General features: G+C 44.7%; 1 non-coding gene across 1 annotated transcript; it reads left to right on the plus strand.

The window, feature by feature from the left end:
* Positions 1-6,550: 6,550 nt before the first annotated feature.
* Positions 6,551-6,654, plus strand: LOC112630890. The gene has a single exon (XR_003121016.1). It is a non-coding gene; the product is annotated as a small nucleolar RNA U13 (small nucleolar RNA).
* Positions 6,655-14,124: the final 7,470 nt, after the last annotated feature.

The following is a 14,124-nucleotide window of genomic DNA, read 5'->3' on the forward strand; positions in this document are numbered from 1 at the left end:
CACCAGTGTCTGTGGAATCAACGTCCTCGACATCCATCTAGATGCTCCCATCCATGCTTCAGGGTCACAGGCTGTCTTAGTCTACTCCAGCTGCTGTAGCAAAATACCATAGATGGCAGCTTCAACAATAGACATTTATTTTCTCACAGTTATGGAAGCTGCAAAGTCTAAGATCAAGGTGCCAGCCAATTCTGTTTCTGGTGAGGGCTCCTGTCCTGGCTTGTAGATGGCTACCTCCTCATCATGTCCTCACAAGGCAGAGAGAGAGAAAGACAGAGTCTCATGAGGCCACTCACTCTGCAGTGCTTCCAGTCATCTCTGACTCCAGTTATCAGAGAGATAAAAATCTGACATTCAAAAAGAATTAGCCTATAACATTTTTAAATCCTTGGGTGTTGATCTAAATATCCACTTCTGCCAATAAATGGCAGAGATCAACTTCCTTATCCCCGCAGTTCCCACTGTACTGGTAGGTATTCATTATTTGCTCCTAGAGGTTAAAGATAGAACTACCTGCATGCCAGGTGCCATGGCTCATGCCTGTAATCCCAACACTCTGGGAGGCTGAGGTGGGGTGGATCACTTGAGCCCAGGAGTTCAAGACCAGGCTGGCCAACATGGTGAAACCCTATCTCTACTAAAACTACACAAATTAGCTGGGCATGGTGGAGGGAGCCTGTAATTCCAGCTACTCAGGAGGCTGAGGCAGGAGAATCATTTGAACCCAGGAGGCAGAGGCTGCAGTGAGCCAAGATCATGCTACTGCACTCCAGCCTGGGTGACAGAGCAAGACTCCATCTCAAAATAACAACAACAACAACAACAACCTGCCATTGATGGCAGGAAATGAGACTGAGTATACTAAATGCTGTCTTCATCTTTTGTACCACGTCTCTTCCATAATTTTCTTCTGGAAAGCTTACCACCAAGAAGCAGTTGTAATGATTTGCTACTGTCGTTTTTATAACATTCATGATGCTAAATGCATCTCTATGAATGTTAAATGGCCAGTAAAGGTGCATCCCCACACTACTTCAGAAAGGAAAGGGGTGAGTGGGTGGGATTTCATTCCTTTACCCAGGGAAGAAGCTTAAGTTCACAGCAGCAGAGCAACCACTGTCTGGGAATGAGCTACTGCAGGCCAGAGAGCCCCCAATCGCCAAAGGTGTTCCAGGACAGCTCCAAGTTGATCCCGTGCCAACGGATCTTTACATCTGTCCTCTGCTTTTTCTCTTTTATTTCATATCCTGTCCCAGTACCTCCTGACCCTAGTCAAAATCAGTTTCCAGTTATCAGTCGTAGGTTCCCATAAGCTCCTTCTGGCCTAAACTTTCAGAAAATAAGAATAAAAAGATCCTGATTGTCAAGTCAGCATTTACTTATTGAGCTCCTGCTGCATACCAAGCACGCACTGTTAAGTCCTGGGCTACGGAGATAAGATGCCAGCCCCACTTTCCCAAAGCTCCCAATCAGCTTGTTCACAGTCCTCATGCTCTCGCTGCCTTCGGAGCACCGGCGTCTAAATTATTCACAGAGGATAACATAGTCTATTTTGGGGTAATTCCTATCACACTTCGTGGTGACTGCTTCCATTTTTAAAATAGCCTCAAGTATGACTATTAATCAGGATATCATTAAAAATAATATGTCAGGGTGACATTCATTTCCATTCCACAAATAATGTCACCAGCTCTGCATTCCTGAACAATGGGACATTTACCAGGAGGGACAGGGTTGTGTCTTTTATGTTTTCTTTCTTTTCTTTCTTTCTCTCTCTCTCCTTCCTTCCTTCCTCCCTCCCTCCCTTCCTCCCTTCTTTCTTTCTCTCTTTCTTTTTCTTTCTTTCTTTTTTCCTTCCTTCCCTCCTTCCTTCCCTCCTTCCTTCCCTCCTTCCCTCCCTCCCTTCTTCCTTCTTCCTTCTTTCTTCTTTCTTCTTTCTTTTTTTTTTTGAGACAGGGTCTTGTTCTGTCAGCCAGGCTAGGGTATACTGGTGCCATCATAGCTCACTGCAGCCTGGAATTCCTGGGTTCAAGCAATCCTCCCACCTCAGCCTCCTGAGCAGCTGGGACCACAGGCATACACTGCCACATCTGGCTAATTTTTTGACTTTTTGTAAAGATGGGGGTCTCACCATATTGCCCAAGCTGGTCTTGAACTCCTGGACTCAAGTGATCCTCTGGCCTTGAGCTCCCAAAGTGCTGGGATTACAGGCATGAGCCACTGCACCCAACCTACTTTTCTAACACTGAACAACCAGGACATGCCTGACACTTCATAGGAGCTCAGCAAATGTTTATTGAGTTAATTTTAAATTCACTTGGGACTTGATTGTAGATGCATGAGGCTCTTATTTGTGATATCAAACTCCAAGGTCAGAAATGCTCCCAAAACTTCTTCATGTGTCTTAGAAACCCAATGTTGCATATATATATATGTGTGTGTGTGTGTGTATGTGTATATATATGTGTGTGTATATATATGTGTGTGTATATATATGTGTATACGTGTGTGTATATGTGTGCGTGTGTGTGTGTGTATATATATATTCAGGTCAGGTACAGTGGCTCAACATGCCTGTAATCCAAACACTTTGAGAGGCCAAGGTAGGAGAATCACTTGAGCCCAGCAGTTTGAGGCTGCAGTGTGCTATGTTTCCACCACTGCACTCTAGCAGCCTAGGTGACAGAACTGAGATGCTGTCTTTACTATATATATATACACACACACACACGTACGCACACACACTGTATAAATCTTTATCTTCTCATCTGTTAGGCTCGTACATTTCATAAGTCCATTATTCAATGTGTGAAAAGGTGCATAGTTTTCATTTGTTTAAAATCTGCCTCTATTAAAGGTTAAGAGCTGCCCCCTTTTGAGTTGGGTAAAAGTCAATATGGCCCATTTCCACTTTTCTCTAGCACTAACAGTCTAGGCTTATTTGATTTCTTAAATTAGATGTTTGCGATAATTGCAGATCTCAAATCTATCTCCTGTGCCCTTCACCCAGGCTCTCACTAACAGTAGCATTTTGCGTAACTGGTACCCAAGTCACAGCTGGGAAATTGACGTTGATGCAATCCACTGACCTTTTTCAGATTTCACTAGTTTTACATCAGATTTTCAATAGTTTTGTGTGTGCGTGTGTTTAGTTCTATGTAGTTTTATTGCACGACAGTCAAGCTACAGAAGAGTTTCATGACCACCACGGTCCCTGGTTCTTCCTTTTTTTTTTTTTTTTTTTGAGATGGAGTCTCACTCTGTTGCCTAGGCTGGAGTGCAGTGGCACAATCTCTGCTCACTGCAAGCTCCACCTCCGGGTTCATGCCATTCTCTTGTCTCAGCCTCCCGAGTAGTTGGGATTACAGGCGCCCACCACCACGCCCAGCTGATTTTTTGTATTTTTAGTAGAGACGAGGCTTCACCGTGTTCACCAGGATGGTCTCCAACTCCTGACCTCATGATCCACCCACTTCGGCCTCCCAGAGTGCTGGGATTACAGGTGTAAGCCACCGCCCCTGGCCCTCTGGTGCTTCACTTTTACAGTCATAGCCATCTCCCTTCCTCCCCACCTCCCTAACCCTGGCAATCACTAGTCTATTCTATTCTCCATCTCTATAATTTGGGTGTTTTGTTTTGTTTGGAGATACAGTCTTGCTCTGTCACCCAGGCTCTGGACTGCAATGGTGCAATCACGCTCACTGCAGCCTCAACCTCAAGCGAGGTTGCAAGTGATCCCCTCACCTCAGACTCCCAAGTAGCTGGGACTACAAGTACACACCACCATGCCCAGCTAATTTTTCTATTTTTTGTAGACACAAGGTTCCTTCCTTCCTTCTTTCCTTGCTTTTTTTTTTTTTTTTTTTTTTTTTTTTTTTTTTGAGTCAGAGTCTCACTCTGTTGCCTAGGCTGGAGTGCAATGGCACGATATCAATTCATTGCAACCTCCGCCTCTTGGGTTCAAGCTATTCTCATATCTCAGCCTCCTGAGTAGCTGGGATTACAGGTGCACACCACCATGCCTGGCTAATTTTTGTATTTGTAGAAGGGATGGGGTTTCACCACGTTGGCCAGGTTGGTCTTGAACTCCTGACCTCTGGTGATCCACCCACCTCAGCCTCCCAAAGTGTTGGGATAACAGGCATGAGCTACCGCACCCGACCTAAAGATGGGGCTTCACCATTTTGGCCAGGCTGGTCTCAAACTCCTCATCTCAAGCTATCCACATGTCTTGACTTCCCAAAGTGCTGGGATTATAGACATGAGCCACTGCACCTGGTAGTTTCGTTTGTAGAATGTTATATAAGTGGAATCACACAGCATGTAAGCTTTTGAAATTTGCTTTTTTCACCCCACATAATTCCCTTGAGATTCATCCCAAGCACCTGCATGCATCTACAGCCATTCATTTTTCTTGCTGAATAGTACTCCATAGCATGGCTGTAGCATAGTTTGTATAACCATTCACCTGCTGAAGGACATTTTGGTTGTTTCCAGTTTGAAGTTAGATCTATTTAATAATAATAATAATAATAATAATATTATTATTATTATTATTGTTATTAGAGATGGAGTCTTGCTCTGTCACCCAGGCTGGAGTGCAGTGGCGTGATCTTGGCTCACTGCAACCTCCACCTCCCAGGTTCAAGCAGTTCTCCTGCCTCAGCCTCCCAAGTAGCTGGGATTACAGGCACCTACCACCATGTCCAGCTGATTGTTTTGTATTTTTAGTAGAGATGAGGTTTCACCATGTTGGCCAGGCTGATTTCAAACTCCTGACCTCAAGTGATCTGCCCACCTTGGCCTCCCAAACTGCTGGGATTACAAGCATAAGCCGCCGTGCTTGGCCAGGTCTATTTAATTTTATAAAATAAAATCATCAAGGCATATCATCTGTCAGTTTTACCATATTAAAAAGTCCAAATGCTTTCAGTTTCCCTCCAAATCCCCATCCTTGCCTTTTCCTTTAACTTTTAAAGTGCCCTGCTCACATCCTAAGCATATTTTTCTGAGGTTTATTGACCAAAATTCCATAAAATTCAGACTCAAAAATGCAACATTTTTGCCAGATGCAGTGGCTCACACCTGTAATCCCAGCCATAATCTCAACCCTTAGGGAGGCTGAGACAGGAGGATAGGGGTTAAAGAACAGACTGGGCAACATATGAAGACCCCATCTCTACAGAAAATTTAAAAACTAGCCAGGCGTGGTGGCGTGCACCTGTAGTCCCAGTTACTTAGGAAACTGAAGTGGGAGGATTGCTTGAACTGAGTTCCAGGCTGTAGTGAGCTATGATCACACCACTGTACTCCAGCCTGGGTGACCGAACAAGACCCTGTTTCTTTCTTAAAATGCAATACTTTTATATGATAGTATAATACTGTTTTATCTTATGTTTCTATTACTTCTCTTGATTGGGCCCAACATATAGCCAACTTTTTTGGCTGCCTAAAGTTGATGAGCTCGGAAAATAGTCTAATATTCCTCACAGATGTATGTTTAGCCCTAGGAGCTGTAAGTATAGTCTGGACTATTTTTGTCAACATTCCATCTTGGCCAGGCACCTATATTTCCCAGCTACTCAAGAGGCTGAGGCAGGAGGATCACTGGAGCCCAAGAGTTCATTTGAGGCTGCAGTGAGCCACAATCACGCCACTGCACTCCAGCCTGGGTGACATAGTGAGATCTAGTCTCTAAAAAAATAAAAATAAAAATTCCGTCTTTCATTGACCTGGGCTGAAACCCACCTACCACTTCTCTGTAGCTCAGAGAGTCTGGCAACAGTTTCATGTATTTTATGATTTTTTGTTTGTGTCTCCACTACCTGTCAAGTCCTGTGCCATCTGCAAACGTAGGGACTGTAGCATGCAATCTCCTTCCCTACTCTTACATAAAGGACCAGGGCTTTGGGCCAGCTTTTCTCAATTTCTTGGTCCTGTGTCCATTGCAAATGAGAGTCTTATCTATGACTGCTCTCTGTTCACCAGAAAGAAGGAATTCCTTTGACTTTCCAAAACCCTGGACCAGCTCTCCAAGTGCTAGGAAACCAGGACTGTTCCTACCATAGGCTAAGGAAGAAAGAGACCAGTGAGCCATGCCAGTGGTTCCCGCACCTGCCTGCATCTAATACGCAGGCACATTAGAGCTGAGGAAGCCCCAGGGCATGAATATCTTTAGAAAAACCCAGGGACTCAAATAAATGCAGGTAAACATAGACACTGGAATACTAGGCAACCATCAAAAAGACTGGGGCAGCTATTTACACACTGGTGAGAAAAAAGTTTCAAGATCCAATGTTATATGAATTAAGCTGGTATAAATCAGTATGTTTCCATTTGTATAGGAGATAATAATGTGTAGTTGCCTTTGGTTATAGATGCATAAAATCTCTTCAAGGATTCACAAGACCCTTGGGATGAGGGTTGCCTCTGAGGGAGTTCTAGGAGACTGGGAGACAGAGGGCAGAGAGTAACTTTCCCTACATACCTTTTAAAATTAGTTGAACGTTAAACCAGGTAAATAGATTACCTGTGTCAAAAATCAGATTAGATCCTTTTGTAGGTCATAATTGTGATGATTGGGTTGTTGTGCTCAAGCATGAGATGTGCCTCCCTCAAACCTTGTTACAACGTTGGCACATTACCTGTCTGACATGAAAACAAAAAAGGAAAAGGGGGCTGGGCATGGTGGCTCTCACCTGTAATCCCAGTATTTTGGGAGGCCAAGGCGGGAGATCACGTGAGGTCAGGAATTTGATACTAACCTGGCCAACATGATGAAACCCCGTCTCTGCTAAAAATACAAAAATTAGCTGGATGTGGTGGTGTGCGCCTATAATCCCAGCTACTTGGGAGACTGAGGCAGGAGAATCACTTGAACCCAGGATGCAGAGGTTGCAGTGAGCCGATATCATGCCACTGCACTCCAGCCTGGGCAACAGAGCGTGACTGTTTCTTAAAAAAAAAAAAAGAAAAGGAATCAAATTAAATTAACAAAATTAAAATAAAACAAAAGTGATTCTAATGTACTGAGAACTACTGTGCAACACAGCCGTGAGCCAACAGTGAAAACTACAAGGCCAATTACAAGCCTCAGGGACTATCTACATATCTATCTATCTCTTTATTTACTTTGGAACAAGGTGCCTGTGGTCCCAGATACTCAGGAGGCTTAGGCAGGAGGATCATTTGAGCCTGGGAGTTGGAGGCTGCAGTGAGCTGTGATTGCACCACTGCACTCCAGCCTGGGCAACAGAGTGAGAACCTGTCTCAAAAAACAACAACAAAAACAAAACAAAACAAAACAAAACTTGAAAATTCCCTTTTAGGTCCCCATCCACTTACCTTTAAAAAATTGAGAGATAATGGGCCAGGCACGGTGTCTTACACCTGTAATCCCAGCACTTTGGGAGACCACAGCAGGCAGGTCACTTGAGGCCAGAAGTTTGAGACCAGCCTGGTCACATGGTGAAACCCCAACTCTCCTTTTAAAAAGTAGCTGGATGTGGTGATGCACGCCTGTAATCCCAGCTACTTGGGAGGCTGAGACAAGAGAATTGCTTGAATCTGAGAGGCAGAGGCTGCAGTGAGCTGAGATTGCTCTATTGCACTCCAGCCTGGACAACAGAGCAAGACTCAAAAAAAAAAAAAAAAAAAAAAAAGAAAGAAAAATTGAGGGATAATGTAAACAGAGAAAAGTGTACAAGTGCACACCTTGACAAATTTGCATATGTGTACACCTGCAGAATCACCATTCAGATCAACATATAAACCCTTTCCAGCCTGGGCGACATGGTGAAACCCCGTCTGTACTAAAAATACAAAAATTAGCAGGGCATGGTGGTGCATGCCTGTAATCCCAACTACTCGGGAAGCCGAGGAAGGAGAATCACTTGTACCTGGGAGGTGGAGGTTGCAGTGACCTGAGATTGTGCCACTGCCCTCCAGCCTGGGTGACAGACTGAGACCCTGACTCAAAAAATACTAATACTAACCCCCCTTCAGAGGTAAATGCTCTTCCGTCTTCTCTGGCCTCTTCTTAGACTTCATGTAAACAGAATGCAGTGTGTGCTCTTTTGTGTCTGCTGTCTCGCATGCAGCCCCATACCTGTGAGAGTGATTCATGCTGTTGCATTCAGCAGCGGATTGTTGCTATTTTTGCTGAGTAGTCTTCCATTGTATGAAATTTATTTATTCATTCTTCTGTTGATGGGTGTTTGGGTTATTTGCCATTTGGGGCTATTATGCATGAAGCTATATGAACATTCTTATAGCTGCCTTTCATAGGCACTCATTTCTCTTGGGTACTCTTACGTCTTCTTAACAGCATTCTTCAGTTGTGCAATTAACTGCTCCATGTTTATCTTCCCTGAGGGTTTAGCAACTCCATGATGGTAGGGCAGGATCTGCCCCTGTTCACTGGAGGCAAAAAGATAGATTCTCCATTGCCCTTCACCTTTATCCTGTATTCTAGCCTGGGAGGAGAGGCAGGTGCCTGCAAAAATGGCAGCCATCTTCTGATAACAAGAGCAAAAGCAAAAGAAAGGCAGAGCGGGAAGCTGTGAGGACTCTAGGTCTTTGATGATGTCTTAGAGTCATGGACATTAGCTCTGGACTGCCCACCTTCAGACTGGTCTGCAGGAAAAGAGAGAAGAAAGTAGAAATAGGTGCAGGGAGTAGAGCAGAGAGGAAGGATGGAGAAGGTCCCGATGGGTATGGGTCTGAGTCCCAGTTCACTCCTGAGACCCGGCCACACCCTGCTCCTTCTCTCTTTGCTTAAGCATTGCTTGATTTCTATCACTTCACCTGAGGATCCTGCCTAAGTCAGTCCTTTGGCATAGGATTATCACTGATGTTCATAATTTTGTCAATAACTCATGAAGAAAAGGTTAAAAATATTCTTGATCACCTCTAATTTGTACGAAATAAGTGAGGTATCACAGCGTGGTGACAATCCCATGGGCTGCAGGGTTGGATAAAATTGAATTCAAATCCCCACTCGGGCACTCGCTCACCCAGCATGTAATCTGGGCTATGTTACATAAGTTCTCTGGGCTTCTATTTTTCTCACTGGCTAAATGGTGAGAATAATACCGGCTTTTCGGGGTTCTTAAGGGCTAAATGAAATAATGTATGTAAAAGCCTGGCAGATCATTAGTATTTAGTAATGATAGGAATTATTTTAAAAGGTGAAGTATATATTCATTTATATATATATTAAAAAGATTTACCTGGAAAGTGATTTTTCTATTTAATGGGCTTTATTTAGAGACAGAGAGAAAGAATTCCCTTATTTCCTAGTGATGCCATATGGTAGACTATGAATGTACACTAGTCCCAACTTGGAGTATGGGAAACATTATTTTTAAGTATCAATAAACCGCCAGAAAAAAATTATATGTTAGCTAAATGATATCCTCAAAGTAAAATTTATGAAATTTATAGGCACTGTGAAAAGGGATTGGCAGGCCAGGGCTGCTCTGAGCTTCACTTGCCAGAGCTTGGGGACAAATAGGATGTCTCAGAATACCAGATGACTCTACAGACCGCACGCCTCCTGCATTCGTTGAAGCCCCAGAGGCTTCATGCAATCTCTGGGCTAGAAAACCACATGCCCAGGTCTGCTCTTCATCATGGACTGTCATAACTTTAAATACAAGACAGTACTTTACAATCAAACACATCCAGATGGACGGCTCTCCTGAAGCCAAATCTATACCCAGGACGCAGATTTCTAGAGGAAAATGCAGCCAAGCCAGATACAAAAAACGACTCAGGGAACAAAAAGTCCCTGCCACTGTAAAGCCGTGGTTCCCTCTGCTGCTCCGAATGGAGCACCACATGCAGGGGGTGAGGACAGGCGCTGGACATCTGGGAGGACCTAGAGTCGGACACCAAGGCCCAGGAAATGGGTGAGGGGCATGCATGCAGAAGACAGAAGAAACAGTGGGGAGGGCAGACATACCCCTCTCTAGTCCTTGTTAAAGTGTGGGGACCCAGCTTTGCACAGTCCTGCAGCATGGGCCACCGTTACCTGTGTTAGGTGTAACACCTGGAGAAGATGGACCATGGAGGATGCTCACTCTCCCAGAAGCCACTGCGGCTCCAGCTTCTCCCAGCATGGCAGACCAGGATCACAACTGGTTAGGTTGCACCAAAGTGGCCAGCCCCATGGGAACTGCCTTGTGCTAACTAGACTTATAGGAGGCTTGTTGATGGCCCAGATGCCTGTTGACTGGTTTTTTTTTTTTCTTTGAGACAGTCTTACTTTGTCACCCAGGCTGGAGTGTAGTGGTGCCATCATAACTCACTGCAGCCATAACTTCCTGGGCTCAAGCCATCCTACTGGCTCAACCTCACAAGTAGCTGGGACTACAGGTATGCACCATCATACTCAGCTAATTTTTCTTTTTTTCTTTTTTGTAGAGACAAGGTCTCGCTAAGTTGCCCAGGCTGGCCTCGAACTCCCGGGCTCAAGCAGCCTTCCCACCTCGGCCTCCCAAAGTCCTGGGCTATCAGGTGTGAGCCACTGCAGCTGGCCCAGACTGATCTTTTATTAGAAGAATGCACCCTTTTGCAGGCTGCCCTTGTTTGGTAACATCCCTTGCTCCAAACCTTCTTCACTTCTGTCTTCCACCAGCCTTTATTCACCCCATGTCCACATCCTCTAGAGCCTTCTCTTAGAGGCTAAACTACTGGATAAACTGATAATGAATTATGATGAGGAGAGTCAAGGATAGGTTGTTTCTTTCCTAAGAGCAATAACAATAGTTACCATTTATTAAGCAATTATTATGTACCAAGTTGGTAAGTGTTTTACATATATGACCTCATACAATTCTCAGTCCAATGCAATGGACACCAAATTATTATCATCCTGATTTTTATAGATGAAGAAATGGAAGCCGGGCACAGTAGCAGGTGCCTCTAATCCCAGCTACTTGGGAGGCTGAGGCACGAGGTTCACTTGAGCCCAGGAGTTCAAGCTGTAATGAGCCATGACTGCACCTGTGAATAACCACTGCATTCCAGCCTGGGCAACATAGAAAGACCCCATCTCTAGAACAAGAAAAGAAATGGAGGCTCAGAGTGATCAAGTAACTTAACTGTCCCAGGTTGGGCTCCTTAACAAGGAGACTCTGGGGTTAGTAAGTAGTGTGTTCCTCAGGGGGTGCCCTTGAGATGACACGCTTGGAAGGGAAGGGAGGGGAGCAGGAGGGGGCAGATAAAGAAGTGGTGCTCTGGTGTAACCACCGCCAGCCTCAGCCAGCACACGGGAAGCTCTGGAGCCTGAATGGCACTTCAGGGTTGTCTTGAAGTAAGCCAGGGTGGCCAGGCCTTCATACACCCTCTCCGTCAATCGCTGGACATGGGACAGCCCTGACGGGTGTGGCCCTGGGCAAGGTGGCTCTGCAGCTGAGGCAAACCGTGGGGGCACTAGCAGCTGGAGGTAGTCTGTGACCACACTCCCAGCAGCTGGGGTAACAAGTCCCTCACTGGCATGAGAATTGAATGTGTCTGGAATGGTAAGAAGGTCCCACTTTGAGTGGTCGGGTGGGATGGGGACAGAAGCCTCTCTGATCGCAGATCCTCCTAATCACCCACCTTTTCATACTGCCTCCCACAGCCCTCCAAATTGAATGCTGAATGTCTGCCTCTCAAAAGGTGGTTTTCTTCTATATGCTTGGCCTACAAATAGGTCCCCTCCTCCTAGGTGGCTGAGACTCTTGGGTACATTCATGATTCTTCTCTAAAGGAGATGGCCTGTGTCCCTCCATGGAAGAACAGTGGACTCAGCAGTGCCAACGTTCTGAGTCCTTGGCCTGGGGTAAAATCAAATCTATGTGTCCCTCATAACATGCTCAGTGGTCACGACCACCCCAAGACCAAGCACACATGCTCCAGAACAAAGCTAAGCATTCCAGCAGCCCCACTTCATCTTACTACCCCCACTCTCCATCCACTTTTTCTCTAAAAATTAATTTTTGGGAATTTTTTTTTGAGATGAGATCTCACTCGGTCGCCCAGGCTGGAGTGCAGTGGTATGATCATAGCTTACTACAGCCTCAAACTCCTGGGCTCAAGCAATCCTCCTGCCTCAGCCTCCCAAGTCACTGGGGCTACAGGCATGCACCACCACACCCAGCTAGTTTTTGAACATTTTATAGAGATGGAGTCCCACTATGTTGCTCAGGCTGGTCTCAAACTCCTGGTCTCAAGTGATCCTCCCACCTCAGCCTCCCAAAGTGCTGGGATTTCTGGCATGAGCCACCATGCTTGGCATTTTGAGATCTTATTTATTTATTTATTTATTTATTTATTTATTTATTTATTTATTTTTATTTATTATTTTTTTGAGACGGAGTCTCGCTCTGTCACCTGGGCTGGTTGGAGTGCGGTGGCATGATCTTGGCTCATTGTAACCTCTACCTCCTGGGTTCAAGCAAGTCTCCTGTCTCAGCCTCTCGAGTTGCTGGGAATACAGTTGCATGCCACCACACCCTGTTAATTTTTTTTTTTCTGTATTTTTAGTAGAGATGGGGTTTCACCAAATTGGTCAGGCTGGTCTCGAACTCCTGACCTCAGGTGATCACGTGCCTTGGTCTCCCAAAGTGCTGAGATTACAGGTGTGAACCACTGCGCCTGGCCTGAGATCATATTTAATTTGCTCTTTCCTATCAGAGCTCTTAAACAAAGAATGAGTCAAACAATCCAAGAGTCACAGATCAATTTTATAAAAATGACATTTTACCCCTACAAAAATTTCAAACCATATATTTTTAAAATTGCTCACAATGATACCACCCAGAGGTAACCACAGTTAACATTTTGAGCATTTCCTTCCTGAAAGTTCTGTGCATGTATACAGATTAAACTATGGGTTCTGTGAATAGTCACTGTGTTCCAGCCTGGGCAGCATAGTAAGACCCCATCTCTAAAAAAAAATTAATATTAAATAAAATAGGTGTCTTCAGTTTTACATAAATGAAGATATGCCAGACATGCTTTGCATGTAATCTGCTTTTTCCCTCCCCAATGTGATAGGGGCACATTTCTGTGCCTTCAGACAGTCACACAGGGGCATCAGAGCAGCTGGAGATCACCCTGGAGATATGGATAGAGTTGAGGAGAAGTGGCAGGCTAAGGTGAAGTCTTGGAATCTTATCTTTATAAGTCTTTATAAGAGACAACATCGAAGGACTGCAAAATATAATTTACTTTTTTAAAGACTTATTCTGGGCCAGGCATAGTGGCTCATGCCTGTAATCCCAGCACTTTGAGAGGCTGAGGCAAAGAGATCACTTTAGCTCAGGAGCTCAAGACCAGCCTGAATAATATATTGAGACTCCATCTCTACAAAAAAATCATAAACTAGCTGGGCATGGTGTTGCACACCAGCTACTCAGGAGACTGAGGCAGGAGGATGACTTGAGCCCAGGAGGCAGAGGCTGCAGTGAGCCGTGATCACAGCATTGCACTCCAGCCTAGGAGACAGAGCAACACCCTGTCTCAAAAGAAAATAGAAAAGAAGCCGGGTGCCATGGCTCACGCCTGTAATCCCAGCACTTTGAGAGGCTGAGGTGGGAGGATCATTTAAGCTCAGCAGTTCGAAGCCAGCCCGGGCAACATAGCAAAGCCCCATCTCTACAAAAAAATTTAAAAAGAGAAAAGAAAAGGCTTATTTTGACTACCGGTGGTGACATGAGTGTTTGTTGCTATTATGTAGTCAAAATTTCTGTCTAAATAACATTTCTTTTTAAAAAAAATGTCTATAGATTTTGGGGGAACAGATGACATTTGTTACATGAGTGAGTTCTTTAGTGATGATCTGTGAGATTTTGGTGCACCCATCACCTGAGCAGTATATACTACATCCAGTTTGTAGTCTTTTATCCCTCAACCCCCTCCAACCCTTTCCCCTGAGTCCCCAAAGTCCACTGTACCACTCTTATCCCTTTGCATCCTCATAGCTTAGCTTCCACCTATGATTGAGAACATACGGTATTTGGTTTTCCATTCCTGAGTTACTTAACTTAGAATAACGGTCTCCAGTTCCACCCTGGTTGCTGCAAATGCCATTAATTCATTCATTTTTATAGCTGAGTAGTATTCCATCATATATAT

The sequence above is a fragment of the Theropithecus gelada genome, chromosome 8 (assembly GCF_003255815.1).
Source record: "Theropithecus gelada isolate Dixy chromosome 8, Tgel_1.0, whole genome shotgun sequence".
Taxonomy (NCBI): Eukaryota; Metazoa; Chordata; class Mammalia; order Primates; family Cercopithecidae; genus Theropithecus; species Theropithecus gelada.